The 6,008-nt window shown below is 47.6% G+C and overlaps 1 long non-coding RNA gene across 1 annotated transcript; it reads left to right on the forward strand.

Moving 5' to 3' along the window:
• Positions 1–487: 487 nt before the first annotated feature.
• Positions 488–1,793, forward strand: LOC119521610. Its single transcript, XR_005214384.1, has 3 exons — positions 488–833; positions 984–1,279; positions 1,381–1,793. It is a non-coding gene; the product is annotated as an uncharacterized LOC119521610 (long non-coding RNA).
• Positions 1,794–6,008: the final 4,215 nt, after the last annotated feature.

A 6,008-nucleotide genomic window follows, 5' to 3' on the forward strand; every position in this document is an offset into this window, starting at 1 on the left:
CGTTCCTCGCGCCGGGAACCCGAGGCGGACGCTGATTGGCTGCTGCGCTTGCCGCTCTCTTTTTCCTGGCTGCTGCCTCGCTTCTGCCTCGGGCCAGTCGCCGATTGGCTGCGGAGTGCGCGCCTGCCTGCTGGCCTGTGAAGGGGCAAGGCCCTGAGTCTGATTGGTCCCGGGGTGTAGGCCTCTTTGAGAGCTCATCCCTCGTCCAGCCGGCCCCCCTATGCTGATTGGCTGCGAGGTTTGCCCTTTCCCGCCCTCTCTGTGAAGAGGCTGGGCCCTGAACATCCTTCGTTTGATTGACCCTAGAGGCTCCCAATGCCAGTGCCCAGGGATGCCACCTTGAATAGCTCATGCAGCCTTTTTCTCAGTCCCTGAGGAGAAGTGCTTGTGTAAGGGGACGTGAAGGTTGCCACTACACCCCAAAGGTCAGTTAGGCTTCAGGGGTCTGTGGACAGCTCCTCTTTCCCGCGTCTGGCCTGGCCGCACCACTGATTGGCTGCAGAGCGCGCCCCGCCTCACCCGGAAGCACGCGGGGACGGAAAAGACGGGGGAGGGGGCGGTGCCTTGGCTTGTGGGTGGCCTGGAGGCTCGCGCTTCAAACTCTCGCTGCCTCCTCAACGGCCTGCTAAGCCAGGCCTCCCGTGCTGCGTTACCTCCTGTACCAGCCCCTCACCACCGCTCGACACAACGGGCCATTGCGCGGACCCCGCCGCTAATTGGCCCGGGGGCTAGCGCCAGGCAGCCGGCTTTTCGCCGAAGCAGGGCTTTGGCATCGACAGGCTGCGAGCTCGCATCACTCCCCCATCTCGGCACGCGCTGGGCGGGGTGGACAGGTTTGTAGAGGAGACTTTGAGCCCTCCCCGTCCCTGATCGGTTCTGGGGCTTGAACCGCCGGCCAGTTTTCCGTGACTTGTGGACCGCGCCGCTTCTCGCACAAGCCCGGCTACAGTTGCACCACTGATTGGCTGTCTCCCTTCTCTTAGGTGGCTTAGCCTTGGGTTCGCGCTTGGACACATCCAATAAGGAGAGAGGGCGCTCTAAGGAGGCGGGCATTGCTCCGCCGGTGCCGCTGTTGACTGGTCCCGAGTCTGGCTTTTACCTTTGATTGATCGGAGGTCCGGGAGCGGAAGCCCAGACCAAAGATTTCAGGCTGCTGGATTCCGCCCTTATGCTTTAGCTCAAGCTCCGAGATTCTGCGGACTGTGTCTGGCGCCTTCTTCCCGGCAGCTAGCTGGGGATCTGGGCGGGAGAAGAAATTGATTTATTTAAGTATCTCACCGTAAGTAAATTTGAGAGCTGGAATTTGAACTGTCTATTCCAATCCCTTTGCAGAGCCCGAACTCCTAACCACTGGCTATACCCTGTTTCCCATCCTGACAGCTACAGCTAGAGCAGTGTCCGGAGTGCTGACAGGTGTGATCCTGCGGAATCCTCACAGTCACCCTAGGAAGAGACATAATGGCAACACACATTGAAACAGACAACCTGCTCAGCAAGGACTAGAAAGATACACGGTTTTCCCCACTTCCTTAACTACTTTTGACGTTGCCCCCACCCCACCTTGAGGTCTTGGCCACCTGAACAAGGCAACCATTTCTGCCTTACCCAACGGATAGTATTTTTCAATACCCAACAGGAATCCAGCAGGGGAAGAAGTCACTTAGCAGTGTTTTTTTCTGTTTAAAAACCTGTAAACTTAGTGTGATTGTGAAAACCTTGTGGATCGCATTCCCTTTATCCAGTGTATGGATGCATGAGTAGAAAAAATGGGGACAAAACCTAAATGAAAAATAGGGTGGGATGGGGAGGTGGTTTGCTGTTCTTTTTTTATTTTTATTTTTTATTCTTATTCTGATTCTTTCTGGTGTAAGGGAAATGTTCAAAAATAGATTGGGGTGATGAATGCACAACTATAAGATGGTACTGTGAACAGTTGATTGTACACCATGGATGATTGTATGGTATGTGAATATATCTCAATAAAACTGAATTTAAAAAAAAACTGTAAACTTGACTTCACTCTCATATGATGAATAAAAGAAAATTTAAGCCATCAGGAAAAAATAAAAGCTTCTTGACCAGGCCTTGCTGTTTCTCTAAAAGAAAGAAACAGAGGCAGGAAGGAAAAATCAGGGCTGAAATTGGAACCAGGTCTGACAAACCCAGGAGTTCAACCCCTGGACCACATTGCTGCCAGAAATGGCTGGTCTGATCATCTCACCAGTCCCCATAGTGGGTTCTGGGACATAGGGATGGTTACTGCCACCATGTTACAGGTGAGAAAATCGGACCTTGAGTGGGATGTAACCTTCCTAGGTTTACAGAGCTAGTGGTTGGTGGAGACTGGATGGAAACCCAGAAACCCTGACTCCAGAAGACAGAGTGAAGTAGGAAGAGGTGTCAGCTTGGTTCTGGGGGTTGGACTGTAAGATTAAGAGAGTCAAATATCTGAAAGGAGTAGAGAAATAATGTTCTAGTTTGCTAATGCTGCCAGAATGCAAAACACCAGAGGTGGATTGACTTTTATAAAGTGGGGTTTATTTGGTTACACAGTTACAGTCTTAAGGCCATAAAGTGTCCAAGGTAACACATCAGCAATTGGGTACCTTAAGTGGAGGATGGCCAATGGTGTCCGGAAAACCTCTGTTAGCTGGGAAGGCACATGGCTGGCGTCTGCTCCAAAGTTCTGGTTTCAAAATGGCTTTCTCCCAGGACGTTCCTCTCTAGGCTGCAGTTCCTCCAAAATGTCACTTGTTAGTTGCACTTGGGATATTTGTCCTCTCTCAGCTTCTCCGGAACAAGAGTCTGCTTTGAATGGCTGTCTTCAAACTGTCTCTCATCTGCAGCTCCTGTGCTTTCTTCAAAGTGTCCCTCTTGGCTGTAGCAAGCTCACTCCCTCTGTATGATCTTATATAGTGAGCCAGCAATTTAATTCAGACCCACCCAATGGGCGGGCCAACACCTCCACGGAAATTATCCAATCAGAGTCATCACCCACAGTTGGGTGGGGCACATATCCATGGAAACACTCAAAGAATTACAGTCTAATTAACACAGATAGGTCCACCAACACAAGATTACATCAAAGATAATGGCATTTGGGGGACATAATACATTCAAACTGGCACAAATAATAACTGCTACTTATTGAGTGACTACCCTGTCCTACCCTATGCTAATTAAGTTTTTTTTTTTTAATTTTATTTTGAAATAAATTCAAAGTTATAGGAACAGTTGCAGGAGTTCTGTGTATGGGGTTTGTATTGTTTTTGCTAATTAAGTTTTAATAAATGTTGAGAAGCAGACAGCCATGCAGTTGAGAAGCTGGATGCTGGGTCCAGACTGCTTCTATGTATATCCTGGTTCTGCTACATACAAGTTGTGCAACCTTTGGCAAAAGCTTCTTGAAGCTTTGATTTCCTTCTCTGTAAAATGGGGATAATAGTAATTGCCTCTTGAGGTTGATGGGAGGATTAAATGAATTAATAGAACAGTGGAAACTTTGTTCTTCCCCAGTGCCCTAAAACTGAGTTTTTTCCTTGCAGCCAACATCACTTGCCTTGACTGGTGTAGGAGCCAGTGCAGAGGCCTTGAGACAGGAATGAATTAATATGTTTGAGGAACAGCAGGAAGCTGGAGCTACGTTGATGACTAAGATGCAAGAGCTCAGCAACTGCATGTGTTTATATCAGTTGTAACAATAATCCTGTACTTTTCATGGTTTAAAGGACTTTCCCCAAGCTTTCATCTCTGGAAAAACCCAAGGTCATAATTACTTTTGAGGCTCAGAGTGAGGTTGGAGGAACTTACCCAAGGTTTCACAGGAATTTAGAGTTGGTGCTCAGAATGCAGGTCTTCTTGCCCCCTATCCAGGGCCCAGCTGCAGTGGTCAAGAGACTTTGCATTCACTCAAAAGAATTATCAAACGCCTATGGCGTGTACCACCCGTGCTGAGCCCTGGAGAAGGCCCAGCGCCTGTCTTCAAAGAGTTAATCTTCTAGAAGGGAATTAGACCTCAAAATATTTCCCTCCAGAACCATGTGCCAAGTGTAGCAACTGAAGCCCAGAAAAGCACACAAGCCAGCAGGGGAAGGGAGAAGGGCAAAGAAGGACTAAGGGGAGAGAGTGACCCCTTAGTGTGTGTGTATGTGTGTGTGTGTGTGTGTGTATTAACTACCATGTGGTGTTGGGTACTAAGAATATAATGGCAAGCAAGGAAAAGAACAAATATCCACCATGTAGGCCCTCAATGTCTGGTGGCAGAGATGTGTATTATCTGCCTCAGGGGGGGCAGGAGCAGAGCAGAATGGTTAAGAAGCCAGCTCTGGAGCCAGACTGGTGGGGTGGGTCCTGCCTTCAGCACTTACCAATTGTGTGACTGTGAGCAGGTTTTTTCTACTTTCTGTGCCTTAGGAGAATTACTTGAGCTGAGGCCTAGAAAGTTCTAAGAATGGACATGGCACAGAGTAAGTGAATTAAGTGTTGGCTAATATTATTAATTACAAGTCACATTTGTGAGAAACAAGCACTATTCTTAAAAAGGAATAAACGCTCACCGTATTGTCGAGAAGAAAAGAATTTATTCACCATCTTGCAAGAACGGACACCCAACCAAAATGTGGGGGTTGGTGCGCAGAACCGTAGACCCAGCAGTATTTACACCTAACCCCAAGTCCCTCCCCTGTTTCTCCAGGGCTGGATACTCCAGAGGTTACATTCTATTCAACAAGCCTAAATAGCCTGCGCAAATTGGAAACATTTGAAATAAGTTTCTGCACCAATGTGCAACATTTGGAATGGTTGGAACAAATCTCCACCCCTGAGTATAATGGTATGCCCAGGCCTCTTTAGAGCCAGTCTGGGCTAGTTTGGTGACAAGTTATGAGGCTATTTTGGGAACCTCTACCCTGAGTCTCCACCATCCAAGGATAGTAGATAGTGGGCAGATAAACAGGGGGACTGACTGTGGATAGTGGGTGGATAAACAGGGGGACTGACTGTGGACTACAGTTTGTCTTTTTAACCTTCTGCCAATTCCTGAACTGCCCCACCCCACCAGGCACACCTATCCTGTGTGAAGCTAAACTTAATCTCATTCTCACACATTAAAACTGCTAAATGCTCTGAAGAAAAACCCCAAGATGGATGCTTTAAGAAAGTAAAACGGGACTCTGGCCTGGTCAGTGTTTTCAAAAAAGCCTTACTGAAAGAAGTGATGCCTGCAGTAAGATCTGCAGAAAGAGCACATGCTGACCAGCCTGGGGAGAGAGGAGACTTATAGGCAGCAGGAAAGCAGGATCCAGAGCCCTGAGGCAGGAGAAAGCATGGCCTGGAAGTCTAGTGTGGCTAGGGCAGAGAAAGCAAAGCCAGGGGAAGCAGTGGGCAGGCGGGTAGAGTGGGGCTGGAAGCCCAAGTGCTGGCAAAGCCACAGCAGGTGTTTACTTTTTACAGAGAATAGTTTAATGAACCCACATGACCCATCACCCAGATGCAAGAGTTATCAACTTTTCTGCTTCTCTTCTTTCATCCACACTCTCAATTTTTTTTTTTTTTTTAAAGAATTTTCTCTTTGAACACATTCTTCTTAATGATGAAAAGTTATTGGGACAACAAGCTCTTGAGAAGGAGAATACATACACACATACTTGGCTTTATCTAGTAATGGCATATGATTTTAAATGGCACATTTTGTGAAATACTTTGAAAATGCCTAAAAAAAAAAACAGTTTTTTTAGCAAAAAGCATTGACATGCCACAGACCAGAGCAGTTTCTAAGCAACAGGTATCACCTGTTGTCACAGCCCAAGGGGGCTTTACCAGTCAAAAGACCAAAGAAAATGCCCAGCATCTGCTGAAACATGAACTTTATTTAGGGCTTACTCACAGGGAGGCAGAATTTAAACAGCTGTTCTCTCACCAGGCAGATACCCCTTTCTCGATTCAGAGAACAGCAAGCCCTTTTATATGGGTTTTAGACAAAGACATGCCTAAGGGTGGGGGGCACATCC

This window comes from Choloepus didactylus, chromosome 27, assembly GCF_015220235.1.
Source record: "Choloepus didactylus isolate mChoDid1 chromosome 27, mChoDid1.pri, whole genome shotgun sequence".
NCBI lineage: Eukaryota > Metazoa > Chordata > Mammalia > Pilosa > Megalonychidae > Choloepus > Choloepus didactylus.